This window comes from Nerophis ophidion, linkage group LG27 (genome assembly GCF_033978795.1).
Source record: "Nerophis ophidion isolate RoL-2023_Sa linkage group LG27, RoL_Noph_v1.0, whole genome shotgun sequence".
NCBI classification, from domain to species: Eukaryota; Metazoa; Chordata; class Actinopteri; order Syngnathiformes; family Syngnathidae; genus Nerophis; species Nerophis ophidion.
In genome coordinates this window covers 11,060,539-11,074,214 of record NC_084637.1, presented here as the reverse complement: position 1 = coordinate 11,074,214, position 13,676 = coordinate 11,060,539, and the positions used below count along the sequence as shown (strand labels likewise).

Sequence of the window (13,676 nt, the reverse complement as noted above, 5' to 3'; positions counted from 1 at the left end):
ACAGAAGAGCCACTGGGAGCTCCACTATTCCGCCCACAAAATCCGATCTATAACCATTCAAAAAGCGCCAACAATACTTCATTGCCATTCCGTGACTTGAACATTTACCAAATATTAGGCCGAGGGGTTAGTGCGTCTGCCTCACAATACGAAGTTCCTGCAGTCCTGGGTTCAAATCCAGGCTCGGGATCTTTCTGTGTGGAGTTTGCATGTTCTCCCCGTGAATGCGTGGGTTCCCTCCGGGTACTCCGGCTTCCTCCCACTTCCAAAGACATGCACCTGGGGATAGGTTGATTGGCAACACTAAATTGGCCCTAGTGTGTGAATGTGAGTGTGAATGTTGTCTGTCTATCTGTGTTGGCCCTGCGATGAGGTGGCGACTTGTCCAGGGTGTACCCCGCCTTATGCCCGATTGTAGCTGAGATAGGCGCCAGCGCCCCCCGCGACCCCAAAAGGGAATAAGCTTTAGAAAATGGATGGATGGATGGATAGTGATATCGTTATTATAAGCGCTAAAGCAGACAATCTATTTATAGCGGCGACGTGATCCCTTCTGCATGTCCCTATGTTTAAATCATCGAGTGGTCTGCTGATTTCTTGCTTCCCTGCTGCCTGTAAGTTTATTGTAGATCATAAATAATGCCTCCCACCTGAAAACTAGATGGCTGAGAATATAATCTGACGAGTTGGGACACTTGACAACCATTTAAGACCCGAAAATGGCAAGAACAACACGAACATCCAAGCAGTCGGCACCCTAATGACAGCAGACCTTGTACAGTAAGTGCTGTTTATTATGTTCGTTGGCTCTCATAAAGTCTGCAGTGAGCAGAAATCAGTGATAGAGAAAAAAAAAGCTAATGTTGTGATGCATTTTTTAAATCAATGCGCACGTATTCTTAAAATCATCTGACCGCAGATCTCTCCAAGGTTTTATCTTTGTCCACGTGATGTCAAATGAAACAAAAATTTAGCTGTTTGGCCACAATACCCAGCCATATGTTTGGAGGAGGTGAGGCCTCTAATCCCAGTGACATCAATCCTACTGTCAAGCATGGTGGTGGTAGTATGATGCTCTGGGCATGTTTTGCTGCCAATGGATCTAGTGCTTTATAGAGAGTAAATGGGACAAAGAAAAAAGGAGGAATACCTCCAAATTCTTTAGGACAACCTCAAATCATCAACCCGAAGGTTGGGTCTTTGGCGCATTTGGGTGTTCCAACAGGACAATGACCCCAAACACACATCAATAGTGGTAAAGAAATGGCTAAATCAGGCTAGAATTAAGGTTTAAGTATGGCCTTCCTAAAGTCCTGACTTAAACGCGGACAATGCTGAAGAAAAAAGTCCATGTCAGAAAAAAAAAACACATTTAGCTGAACTGCACCAATTTTGTCATGAGTAGTGGTCAAAAATTCAATCAGAAGCTTGCCAGAAGCTTGAGGATGGCTACCAAAAGCGCCTTATTGCAGTGAAACTTGCCAAGGGACATGTAACCAAACATGAACATTGCTGTATGTATACTTTTGACCCAGCAGATTTGGTCACATTTTCAGTAAACCCATAATTTATTGAAAATGGGTTCTTTACAAGTGTATGTAAACTTTTGACCATGACTGTATATAAAACCCTAATTGAGGTGTTTAGGTGTTTTTTTTAGGGGCTCTAGAGGTAGAATTGAACAGCTCCCATAGACTCCATTGTAAGCATACTTTTGATAGAATTTATTTATTATTCAGAATGCATTAAAAGGAAAAAAAAATTGTCAACATGTTTTTCTTAATGATTGTGAACCATAGGCAAAGTTCCAAAAAAAAGTGCAGTTCCCCTTTAAAGAACCCTGCACTAGATCGTTCCTACCGCCTCGCCTGTCTGTCACTCCTAATTAGATCGTCTCTTTTTAGGTTACTTCAAGATAATTTCCTGTGAGAGTTTTTGTCAATGTAAGGCATGGAAAGCACTTTTATTTATTTTTTTACAGACGGCTGCATACTAAACTAGGAAAGCACTCAGAGTGCAGACCTATGCCAGGCTTTATCAACAAATAGCGAAGAATCTTATCCACAAATCCTGAATTCAGACGATGATTCGTCCATACATCCATCCATCTTATTCCGCTAATCCGAGGTCGGGTCTCGGGGGCAGCAGCCTAAGCAGGAAAGCCCAGACTTCCCTCTCCCCAGCCACTTCGTCCAGCTCTTCCCGGGGGATCCCGAGGCATTCCCAGGCCAGCCGGGAACTTCTGGGTCTTCCCCGTGGCCTCCTATCGGTCGGACGTGCCCTAAAAACCTCCCTAGGGAGGCGTTCGGGTGGCATCCTGACCACATACCGGAACCACCTCATCTGGCTCCTCTCGATGTGGAGGAGCAGCGGTTTTACTTTGAGCTCCCCCCGGATGACAGAGCTTCTCACCCTATCTCTAAGGGAGAGCCCCGCCACCAAGTGGAGGAAGATCATTTCGGTCGCTTGTACCCGTGATCTTATCCTTTCGGTCATGACCCAAAGCTCATGACCATAGGTGAGGATGGGAACGTAGATCGACCGGTAATTTGAGAGCTTTGCCTTCCGGCTCAGCTCCTTCTTCACCACAACGGATTGATACAGCTTCTGAAGACGCCGCACCGTAAATCCGTCTGTCAATCTCACGATCCACTCTTCCCTCACTCTTAACAAGACTCCTAGGTACTTGAACTCCTCCACTTGGGGCAGGGTCTCCTCTCCAACCTGGAGATGGCACTCCACCTTTTTTCAGGGGGAGAACCATGGACTCGGAGTTGGAGGTGCTGATTCTCACTTCACACTCGGCTGCAAACCGATCTAGGGAGAGCTGAAGATCCTGGCCAGATGAAGCCATCAGGACCACATCCTGCGGCCATCAAAGCAGAACCCCTCCACGCCCTAACTCCAATGATTCGTATCATCTCCAAAATCAAATCACTTGTTTTGTATCCCATTTCTGACATTTCCTGAAAGTTTCATTGATAACCTTTTGCGTTAAAGGTCTAGCCTGTCACGAATGGTTACAGCATACAATTTAGAGTTGAAATGTCTCCCAAAACATTTGCCCGTCTAGGTCAGGGGTCTGCAACCTGGGGCTCTAGAGCCACTTGCGGCTCTTTAGTGCCTCCTTAGTGGCTCCCTGGAGCTTTTCAAAAATGTATGAAAATAGAAAAAGATGGGGAAAAAAATATTTTTGTTTTAATAGGGTTTCTCTAGGAGGACAATCTCACTGTTTATAATAAACATGCTTTTCTGATGAGAGTATTTGGCGAGTGCCGTTTCGTCCAAACTAATTTTGGAGTTTGTTTACATGTACAATTTCCTTGTTTTATGCCACTCTTTGTCTCATTTTGTCCACCAAACTATTCATGCTGTGTGTGAATGTACAAATGTGAGCTTTGTTGATGTTATTGACTTGTGTGGAGTGCATGACTTCAAGCGAATCAATGCTAACATTAGGATGGCTTTATGTACATATTGCATCATTATGCCTCACTTGCAACTATATTTGAGCTCATTTCATTTCCTATGTCCTCTGTCTATTTCATTTATATCTGCATTACTCGTGACATATTATCTGTATGTAATATTGGCTGCATTTCTGATAGTTGCTTGTGTGCCATGTTGTTCCAGACCACAGCAAACATTATCCAGCTTGCATATATTGTCATAAATCCATTCAAAGAAGACAGCCCACCATTTTCTTTAACTTGGACCTTTGGCCATTCTAAGCCAGTAATATCTAAACATTATATCATCCTCTAAGAAGCCTCTGTTTTACTAATGTTTTTGTAAAAATGGGTAGGATAAATATTATATTTCAACAGTTCTGTCAACGAAGATTTGTGTCAGCCTGCAACACAGTCGTTTTGATAGTAGGCTAACATAGCTAATATAGACACTTACGTCACGTGTTGCCTCCATTATAACACTTATATGAGGCTTTTCATTTTTTGCGGCTTCAGACAGATTTCTTTTTTTTGTATTTTTGGTCCAATATGGCTATTTCAACATTTTGGGTTGCCGACCCCTGGTCTAGGTGAACATGCTTAAAGGGGAACATTATCACCAAACCTATGCAAGCGTCAAAATATACTTTGATGTTGCAGAAAAAAAGACCATGAATTTTTTTTAACCGATTTCCGAACTCTAAATGGGTGAATTTTGGCAAATTAAATGCCTTTCTGTTTATCGGTCTTTTAGCGATGACGTCAGAATGTGACGTCATCGAGGTAATACACCCGCCATTTTAATTTTCACATTACAAACACCGGGTGTCAGCTCTGTTATTTTCCGTTTTTTCGACTATTTTTTGGAACCTTGGAGACATGCCTCGTCGGTGTGTTGTCGGAGGGTGTAACAACACTAACAGGGAGGGATTCAAGTTGCACCACTGGCAAGAAATCTGCCGCCAGACCCCCATTGAATTTGCCAGAGTGTCTGCACATTTTACCGGCGATGCTAAGACAGACATGGCACAGAGATGTATGGATAACCTGCAGATGCATTTGCAACGATTAAGTCAACGAAATCACAAAGGTGAGTTTTGTTGATGTTGACTTATGTGCTAATCAGACATATTTGGTCACGGCATGACTGCCAGCTAATCGATGCTAACATGCTACGCTAATCGATACTAACATGCTATTTACGCTAGCTGTATGTACATTTGAAACTAGATACACACATTTAATGCGAAATAAACACTTACCAATCGACGGATTGAGTTGCTCCAGTGTCACAAGATGCGAAAGTCCTGATCGTTTGGTCCGCACATTTTACCGGCGATGCTAATAAGGCAGACATGCAATGGGCCACTTCATTAGTTATACCCATGCTATGGCCGAATAGCGTCAATAGCTATTCGCTCAATAGCTTAAATTTCTTCTTCAATTTCGTTTTCGCTATCTGCCTGCATACTCCGACCATCTGTTTCAATACATGCGTAATCTGTTGAATCGCTTAAGCCGCTGAAATCCGAGTCTGAATCCGAGCTAATGTCGCTATATCTTGCTGTGGTAACCGCCATGTTGTTTGTATTGGCAGCCCTGTATGACGTCACAGGGAAATGGACAGTCGCATCGCAAATAGCGAAAATCAAGAACTTTAAAGCTTTTTTTAGGGATATTCCGGGAGGTGTAAAATTTAAAAAAATACTTCGAAAAATAAAACAAGCCACTGGGAACTGATTTTTATTGTTTTTAACCCTTTTGAAATTGTGATAATGTTCCCCTTTAGTTAACCCGCTGCAGCTTCAATGTGTCAGCAAAATACTTATCAGTGCAAACAAAGAGAAGCTGATACAACAGAAACAAAGAAGCGTAAAGGAAAGGGTTGACTGAAGTTGTGTTCACATCCCAACAAGCATCTTACCTGTTATGACAGGGCAGGTATGTCCTCTTCTTGTCCGTGAGGAGTAGGGCTTTTCTGCAGAGAGAAAAAGATCAAATCAAAACGAAGTAGACAGAAAAAGAGCATTCCTAAAACAAAATAGCTGGGAGCTACAATATGTCAAAAAAAAAAAAAAAAAGTGTGTCTGCCACAATAATTCATCTTTGAAAAGGGGGCGAAGGTCAGAGAGGAATTCTGCTGTTCAAGAATTTCCAGAAGCAGATGTTATTCACTGCGTTACGAGTCTGTTTATTGATTGATAAGAGAAATGCATGGAACATTTACAAGTGACTGCTGTAGGCATGTCCGAATTCAGGGTCTGGGTACTCCATGTGGGAACTGCTGAGTGTTTTAGACCAACTTTTATTCCCTGGCTTTTAACACTACGTGAGTTGTGTGGTCCTGAGTTTTTAAATTTCCATTTTTATTCATTGTTTTAATTGGTTTTATCCGTTTTAATTACATTTATTTTTATATTGTTTTATCCATCCATCCATCTATTTCCTACCGCTTATTCCCTTTGGGGTCGCAGGGGGTGCTGGTACCTATTTCAGCTACAATCGGGCGGAAGGCAGCGTACACCCTGGACAAGTCGCCACCTCATCGCAGGGCCAACACAGATGGACAGACAACAATCACACACTAGGGCCAATTTAGTGTTGCCAATCAACCTATCCCCAGGTGCATGTATTTGGTTTTATATTGGTATTATATTTATTTTGTTTTATATTCAGTCACAGGTGGAGCTAAGGATAGTATTTCAATCTTGTTTTTAATATCTTGTGCAGCACTTTGGAAACATGTTTGTTGTTATATAAATGTGCTATATAAATAAAGTGGATTTGATTGGATTGGATTAATTAAAGTTTTGGGAACACTTCTTTGATGTGTCACCTGTTCAGATATTTGACCATAGTAATATCAACACCAATTTATTTATTTCTGACTTTTTGGCTACTAAGGACATTTTTTTAGCATTCTAGTCAACAAGGTCAAGGTTTATTTGGTTAAATAGGACAACTTTTGCAACAACCTTTTCCTTTTTCGGTCATTCTTTTTCTTTTTGTGTGTAAATGAGTATGATGGTTAAAATGTCTAATCCGTACTCTTAAAACTGGTCACACAAAATGGTTGATGGTTGATTATATGACCGAAATAAACTTATTCCAGTCACTTTAAATCAGCCACTAGCATGTAATAATAAAAAAGTACTGTATTTACCACGCAGGACTTCTGGGTTAAAGGGGAACAGCACTTTTTTTGGAAGTTTCCCTATCGTTCACAATCATTATTAAAGACATAACATATATATATGTTTTTATTTTTTTTAGGCATTTTAACTTGTAAATAAAAGTAAATACAGCAGAGCCAATGGGAGTTCCTCTATTTCGTCCTTAAAATCCAATAAAAAAAACATTGTAAAAGTGCCAACAATACTCCATTTATATTTCAAAACTTGAATATTAACCAAGTATTAGCAATATTTTTTTATTATAAGCGCTATTTGTGATCACTTCCGTATGTTTCTAGATAGATAGATAGATAGATAGATAGATAGATAGTACTTTATTGATTCCTTCAGGAGAGTTCTTTCAGGAACATTTAAATTCCAGCAGCAGTGTACAGAGTTGAGATCAATTTAAAAGTAAAAATTAAATAATGGGGTTTTAAATGGAAACAAAATAAAGAAATATTACAATAAGAATAAAAAATAAAAAGCAAAAATGGGAATGAAAATATAACAGTAAAATAAGAATATAACAAGAGAAAGTAGGCAGGAGTGACCATGTTATGAAAACGTATTGCACTGTTATTGTTTTGCATCCCCTGTCATCCTTGTACCCCCGGTCCCCCGCCCCAGTGAGGAGTTGTACAGTCTAATGGCGTGTGGGACAAAGGAGTTTTTGAGTCTATTAGTCCTGCACTTGGGATGAAGCAGTCTAGCACTGAACAGGCTCCTCTGGCTACTGATAACGCTAGGCAGAGGGTGACTGGCATCATCCAGGATGCTCACTAGTTTGTCCACAGTCCTCTTCTCTGCCACCGTCACCAGTGTGTCCCGTTTCATTCCGATTGTAGAACCGGCCCGCCTGATCAGTTTCTCAAGTCTGGAGCTGTCCTTCTTAGATGTACTGCCCCCCTAGCACACTACCATGTAGAACAGAACACTATGTTTACATCATCGAGTTGTGTCCTGCTTTCGTGCTTCCTTGCTCCCTGTAAGTTTATTGTAGATCCTAAATCATGCATCTCACCTGGACATTAGACGTCTGAGTAGGTATTCCGACAAGTTGGTACAGTTTGACAACCATTTAGGAGCCAAAACTGGCAAGGACACAAAAAGGACGCTTAGGTACCCCTGCCCCTCACCCCCTTTCTTTGTGAGCTTTATGAGTCATTCTTTACCAAAATGGGAATATATGAACATCCCAGCAGACAGCATCCTAATGACAGCAGACCTAGTACGGTACGTGATGGTGTATTGCTTGTTTGTTCTCATAAAGTCTGCAGTGAGTAATAAGTGAAGAAAAAAGAAGAAAATGTGATGCATTTTTTTAAATTAATGTGCCGTGTGTGCTTGAAATGACAGACCGTGCCATCTCCCTGAGCACCGGCTCCCCCCAGGGCTGCATCCTGAGTCCGCTGCTGTTCACGTTAGTGACTCATGACTGCTGCGCCAGGTTGACTACTAACCACATAGTGAAGTATGCGGACGACACGACAGTGGTGGGCCTCATCCGCGACAACAATGACATGGACTGCAGGGAGGAGGTGAAACATCTGGTTGACTGGTGCAGAACCAACAACCTGGTCCTGAATGTCAACAAGACCAAGGAGATCATCGTTGACTTCAGGAAGCACCAGTCCAGCCACGCTCCACTCTACATCAACGACACAGCGGTGGAGCTGGTAAACAACACCAAATTCTCGGGGGTGCAAATAACTGACAATATAACCTGGTACCTACACACCGGAGCTCTTGTAAAAAGAGCTCAGCAGCGCATGCACTTTTTGCGACGGATGAAAAGAGCACAGCTCCCTCCCTCCATTCTCACCACACTCTACAGAGGCACTATAGAGCGCCTGCTGACCAACAGCATCTCTGTCTGGACTGGAGCCTGCAATGCCTCAGACTGGAAGTCTCTCCAGAGAGTGGTGAGGAGGGCAGAAAAGATCATCAGGAGTCCTCTTCCTCCTATCCAGGAGATCGCAAAAAGCCGCTGCCTGACCAGGGCTCAGAAAATCTGCAAAGACTCCTCCCACCCCCACCAAGCACTGTTTTTACTGCTGGACTCTAGAAAGAGGTTCCGCAGCCTCCGAAGCAGGAATTCCAGGTTCTGTAACAGCTTCTTCCCTCAGGCCGTAAGACTCTTGAACGCATCATAATTAAATTATCTCCTGAACTCCCCCCAAAATGGATTAACTCGCTGGAATAAAAAAGAAAATATAATATATATCCATAAACATGGACGCATGTGAAAAAGTGCAATATATATATATACTATTTAAATATCGGTATATTTATTTTATTATACATGCACCTTATTGTTTTTTATCCTGCACTACCATGAGTTTATGTAATGAAATTGCGTTCTTATCTGTGCTGTAAAGTTCATATTTGAATGACAATTAAAAAAAGGAAGTCTAAAAGTCCAAAAAAAATAAATAATAAATATTATAAATGTGCCTGTTGCTACATTACATATGTACTTTTATCATGTGTACAACATGGGTGTTTTTTAAGGGTGTAATTGCTTTTGATTGCATGTATCTAATCTTTAGAATGCTAAAAAAACAACAACAACAACAACATCTATCGCCATGTCTCTCATAATTGTGATTGATACGCAAAATAAATAAAAAAAAAGGGCAGTTTCCCTTTAAGGGTGAACACCACTAACTTGGTGCACCTTTTGACAAGCCAACTTTTTGTAAATCATCAACTCCTGCCTCATCAATACCACATCTTCACATTGGTCAACCTTTGACGTGAGCGATATCAAAGGACCAGAGGCGAGACGGACCAGGACCAAATCTGTTCATTTATTTCATCAATACCGCAGTCCCACAAGACAACGGTGATACATTGGGATGAGCGATATGGAATGACAACGCAGGACACTCAATGCTAACAACACAGTTTACGGTCGTAGCGGGTTCAGTCAAATTGACTGATTTTGAAGAACAACACTGGCCTGTGGTTTCAGCATATTGAAACTCAGTTCTAACTTAGAGGAATTACCCCAGGATGTGATAAAATATTTCCACGTAATAGCCGTGTTTTAGTGGCTGATCATAGCAATGATGCATGGAGGATCCTTCGGGCTACCATTGAGTATTGTAATCTGCAGTAGAACACACTCAAGGCTACTATATATTGGGTGAAACAAGTATGAAGGTGACTATATGGTAGGGGTGTAACGGTACGTGTATTTGTATTGAACAGTTTCGCTACGGGGGTTTCGGTTCGGCACGTGGCAGTACCGAACGAGTTTGGAAGCAGAAGTCTTCACAAGCTGCTCTGCTTTCTGCCTCTGTGGCTCTGTCTCAGCAGCAAGCATTGTCCCGCCCACACAACCATCTGATTGGTTACATACAAAGCCAATCAGCAGTGTGTATTCAGAGCGCTGTAACAGCCAATCAGCAGTGCGTATTCAGACTTCAGAACGATGTAGTCAATGCTTCAGCATCGAGCACAGAGATATTTGTTTAAGAGGGGAGCAGCGCACTCAACCCAAATTTTACTAAACACTTCCCAGTCACAACTATTACAAACATCACTATGAGCCCGTTGACATTCTAGAAACTTAAACTGCAGCAAAGCTAGCTCACAGTATAGTCTTGAGGTGAGGGCTAACTAGCTTTTAGCGTAACGTTAGCTCATATTGCTGTGTGTGTGTGTGTTTGTGAATAGTATCTCCTATTGCAATTGTACTATTTTTTCAGCTATAGTTACATGAATCTTTAGTAATGTAGCAGCCTAGTTTTGAATAGCAGGGTCCCTGCTATCACATGTTGATAAAAATATAACATTTACATAATAAAAGTCAACTATAGGCTTCCCAAATGTTGTAATAAATTAAGCGTGATGGGTTGACAAACAGTTTTAATGGAAACTGTTTAATGTTGCACTTTTTATTTGTAGAAGAAAGGTTTTGTCATTTTATTTAATCAAAGCAACAACTTGAGGCAGTTTAATGTGGATTAACGTGGGCAGAATGATTATAGTGTTCCCAATGTTAAAAGGATAAAGCCATTGTTTGCAAATTTGGTAAATAAATAACCAAAAAATTTATATTTTGTTGTTTTCTTACTGTACCGAAAATGAACCGAACCGTGACCTCTAAACCGAGGTACGTACCGAACCGAAATTTTTGTGTACCGTTACACCCCTACTATATGGGGGTTATTTTATGTTTAGAGGGCTCTAATTTTGTTAAAAACGTATTTGCAAAGTGGTAAATAGATTGATTATGCACATGCAGTCATGGTCAACAGTTTACATAAACTTGTGAAGGACGTAATATCACAACTCTTGAGTTTCCAATCATTTCGCAAGTCTATTTTTTTGTGATAGAGTGATCGGAGCGCATACTTGTTTGTCACAAAAAACATTCATGAAGTTTGGAAATTGGTGCAGTTCAGCTAAATTTGTTGGTTTTCTGACATGGACTTGTTTTTTCAGCATTGTCCACACGTTTAAGTCAGGACTTTGGGAAGGCCATACTAAAACCTTAATTCTAGCCTGATTTAGCCATTCCTTTACCAGTTTTGACGTGTGTTTGGGGTCATTGTCCTGTTGGAACACCCAACTGCGCCCAAGACCCGACCTCCGGGCTGATGATTTTAGGTGGTCCTGAAGAATTTGGAGGTAATCCTCCATTTTCATTGTCCCATTTACTCTCTGTAAAGCACCAGTTCCATTGGCAGCAAAACAGGCCCAGAGCATAAAACTACCACCACCATGCTTGATGGTATGCATGGTGTTCCCGGGATTACAGGCCTTACCTTTTCACCTCCAAACATATTGCTGGGTATTGTGACCAAACAGATACATTTTTGTTTCATCTGACATCACATGGACAGAGATAAGACCTTCTGGAGGAAAGTTCTGTATTTTTTTCAAATGTGCTTCATATAGAAATATGAGTATTTAGGGGTTATTTAGATTAAACAACTAAACATTTCTTAGTAATGTAATTATTATTTTTGTTAATGATGCAGATTCGAAATTTAGATAGAACAAGTGAGTGCCGCTTGTTTAGCTCGATTGGTAGAGTGGCCGTGCCAGCAACTTGAGGGTTGCAGGTTCGATTCCCGCTTCTGCCAACCTAGTCATTGCCGTTGTGTCCTTGGGCAAGACACTTTACCCACCTGCTTCCAGTGCCACCCACACTGGTTTGAATGTAACTTAGATATTGGGTATCACTATGTAAAGCGCTAGAGAAAAAGCGCTATATAAATATAATTCACTTCACTTCACTTGTCTGTTTGAGAGGGAGGAATCGCCCCACACTGAATTCGAAGCTTGTTAAGTCTAAATCCAGGCTTGCATTGTATATATAAAATAATGGCAACGTTAATCATGCAAAGCAATGCGGCAGAAGTAAAATGTGGCCAAAAGTTAATCTCATGTCATGCAACCGGTCAGTAAACTTTTGAGAAGGTTGGCGTGCTCAAGGAGAAGCGAGAGAAGCAGTCCCGGGAGGTGACAACACTCCCGTCAAGGCCAATGAACCTCTGCTTTGGGCAACATGCTGACAACTGACATGACGTCCTCTCTCTTACAAGTCACCTCCTGTTCAAGCAACAGTCCTGGTTTAAGCAAAGCTTCAAATATAATACGTACGGCACAACACGGAACAGAAGTTGAATACCTTTGAGGCAGGGCTGGGCGATACATCGATATACTGCGAAAACATGACCACATCACACCAAATCTCAAATCCCTTCACTGCCTTCCTGTTCCATTCAGGATTGAATTCAAAATCTCCCTACTAACTCACCGGTGCCGCCATGGAAATGCGCCCCTCTACCTCAAGGAACTGCTCACCCCCAAATCCTCCACACGGCACCTCCGCTCCGGCTAACCTCCTCCAACCTCCACGGACAAAGCTTCGAACAATGGGAGACCGGGCTTTCTGCTCCGCTGCTCCCAGTCTGTGGAACACTCTCCCTGACCACCTGAGGGCACCTCAGACTGTGGATGCTTTCAAAAAAGGCTTAAAAACTCATCTTTTAAACAAAGCCTTTTTATAGACATGCATGCTGTTTCTAGCTATTGGGCTGTTTTATATTTTATTTATTTTTATTATCTTTTTACTATTGTTATTATTATTTTTTACACTGTGGCACTTTGAGGTTGTTTGGTCAACGTAAAGTGCTTTTTTACAAATAAACTCTATTATTATTATTATTATTATTATTATTATTACTCAATATATCCAAGGTTTGTCTCTGTGCGATATAGAAAATGACTATATCGTGATATTCGAGTATACGTTCTCACGCAGCTGCTGGCATTACACTACATGAGTTTCCCCCTTTTTTTACATACGTCACATACGTATACGCCCTCGCGGAGCAGATAGGTAGCAGCATGGGTAACGTTAGCTGTGGTGAGAGTGGTAATACGAGAGAAAGAAGGGGCGAATCTGGTAACAAATGAAGGAAGAATTAATTCTCAAGAAAAACAGCATCGTCTGGCGGTGGTTTGGCTTCAAGTGGGAATATGTCAAACAGACGACCGTAATTTGTCAAGTGTGGGGCAAAAGCGTTGCTACAAAAAGTAGCATTACTGCTACTATGTAGCATCATTTGAAAACTCACCTGCTAGAGAATGAAGAGTGATTATGCCGCATGTCAACATCTCCATTCGGTGCCACACCAACAATATGCCGAGGCAACCATTTCCAACTCAACACCGTATGAAAGAAAAAGTGAACGACATAAGGAGATAACGTCCGCAGTAACCTACCAAATAGCGATTTGATTTCCTATTATGCAGCTCTATTTTATTTGACAGTTATTGAGTGTGAAATCATGCACAAAAGTGCACTTCATTTGTTTTAAACTATTGTAGTGGCGTTCTGTACAAAAAGTGCACTTCAATTTAGTGTTGTTTTGATATGTCATCTTAGTGACACCATATACAAAAGTGCACTCATATCTTGTTTTAAAATGTCTCTGACAATCTTGCACTTTCTGTTTTGAAATGACAAATGTTTGTGCCACTGCTTAATAAATGTTTAATAAATACGGTATTGGTAAATTGACTTAGTTGT

At 41.3% G+C, this 13,676-nt stretch overlaps 1 protein-coding gene across 1 annotated transcript in view; it reads right to left on the bottom strand.

Annotated features, from left to right (window-relative positions):
- LOC133544544 (microtubule-associated protein 2-like) overlaps positions 1–13,676 on the bottom strand; it is a 145,108-nt gene that overhangs the window by 84,039 nt on the left and 47,393 nt on the right. Inside the window, exon 3 of the mRNA XM_061890001.1 lies at positions 5,374–5,427. The gene's annotated coding sequence lies outside the window, so the exon portion shown is untranslated. The remainder of the gene's footprint in view (positions 1–5,373; positions 5,428–13,676) is intronic.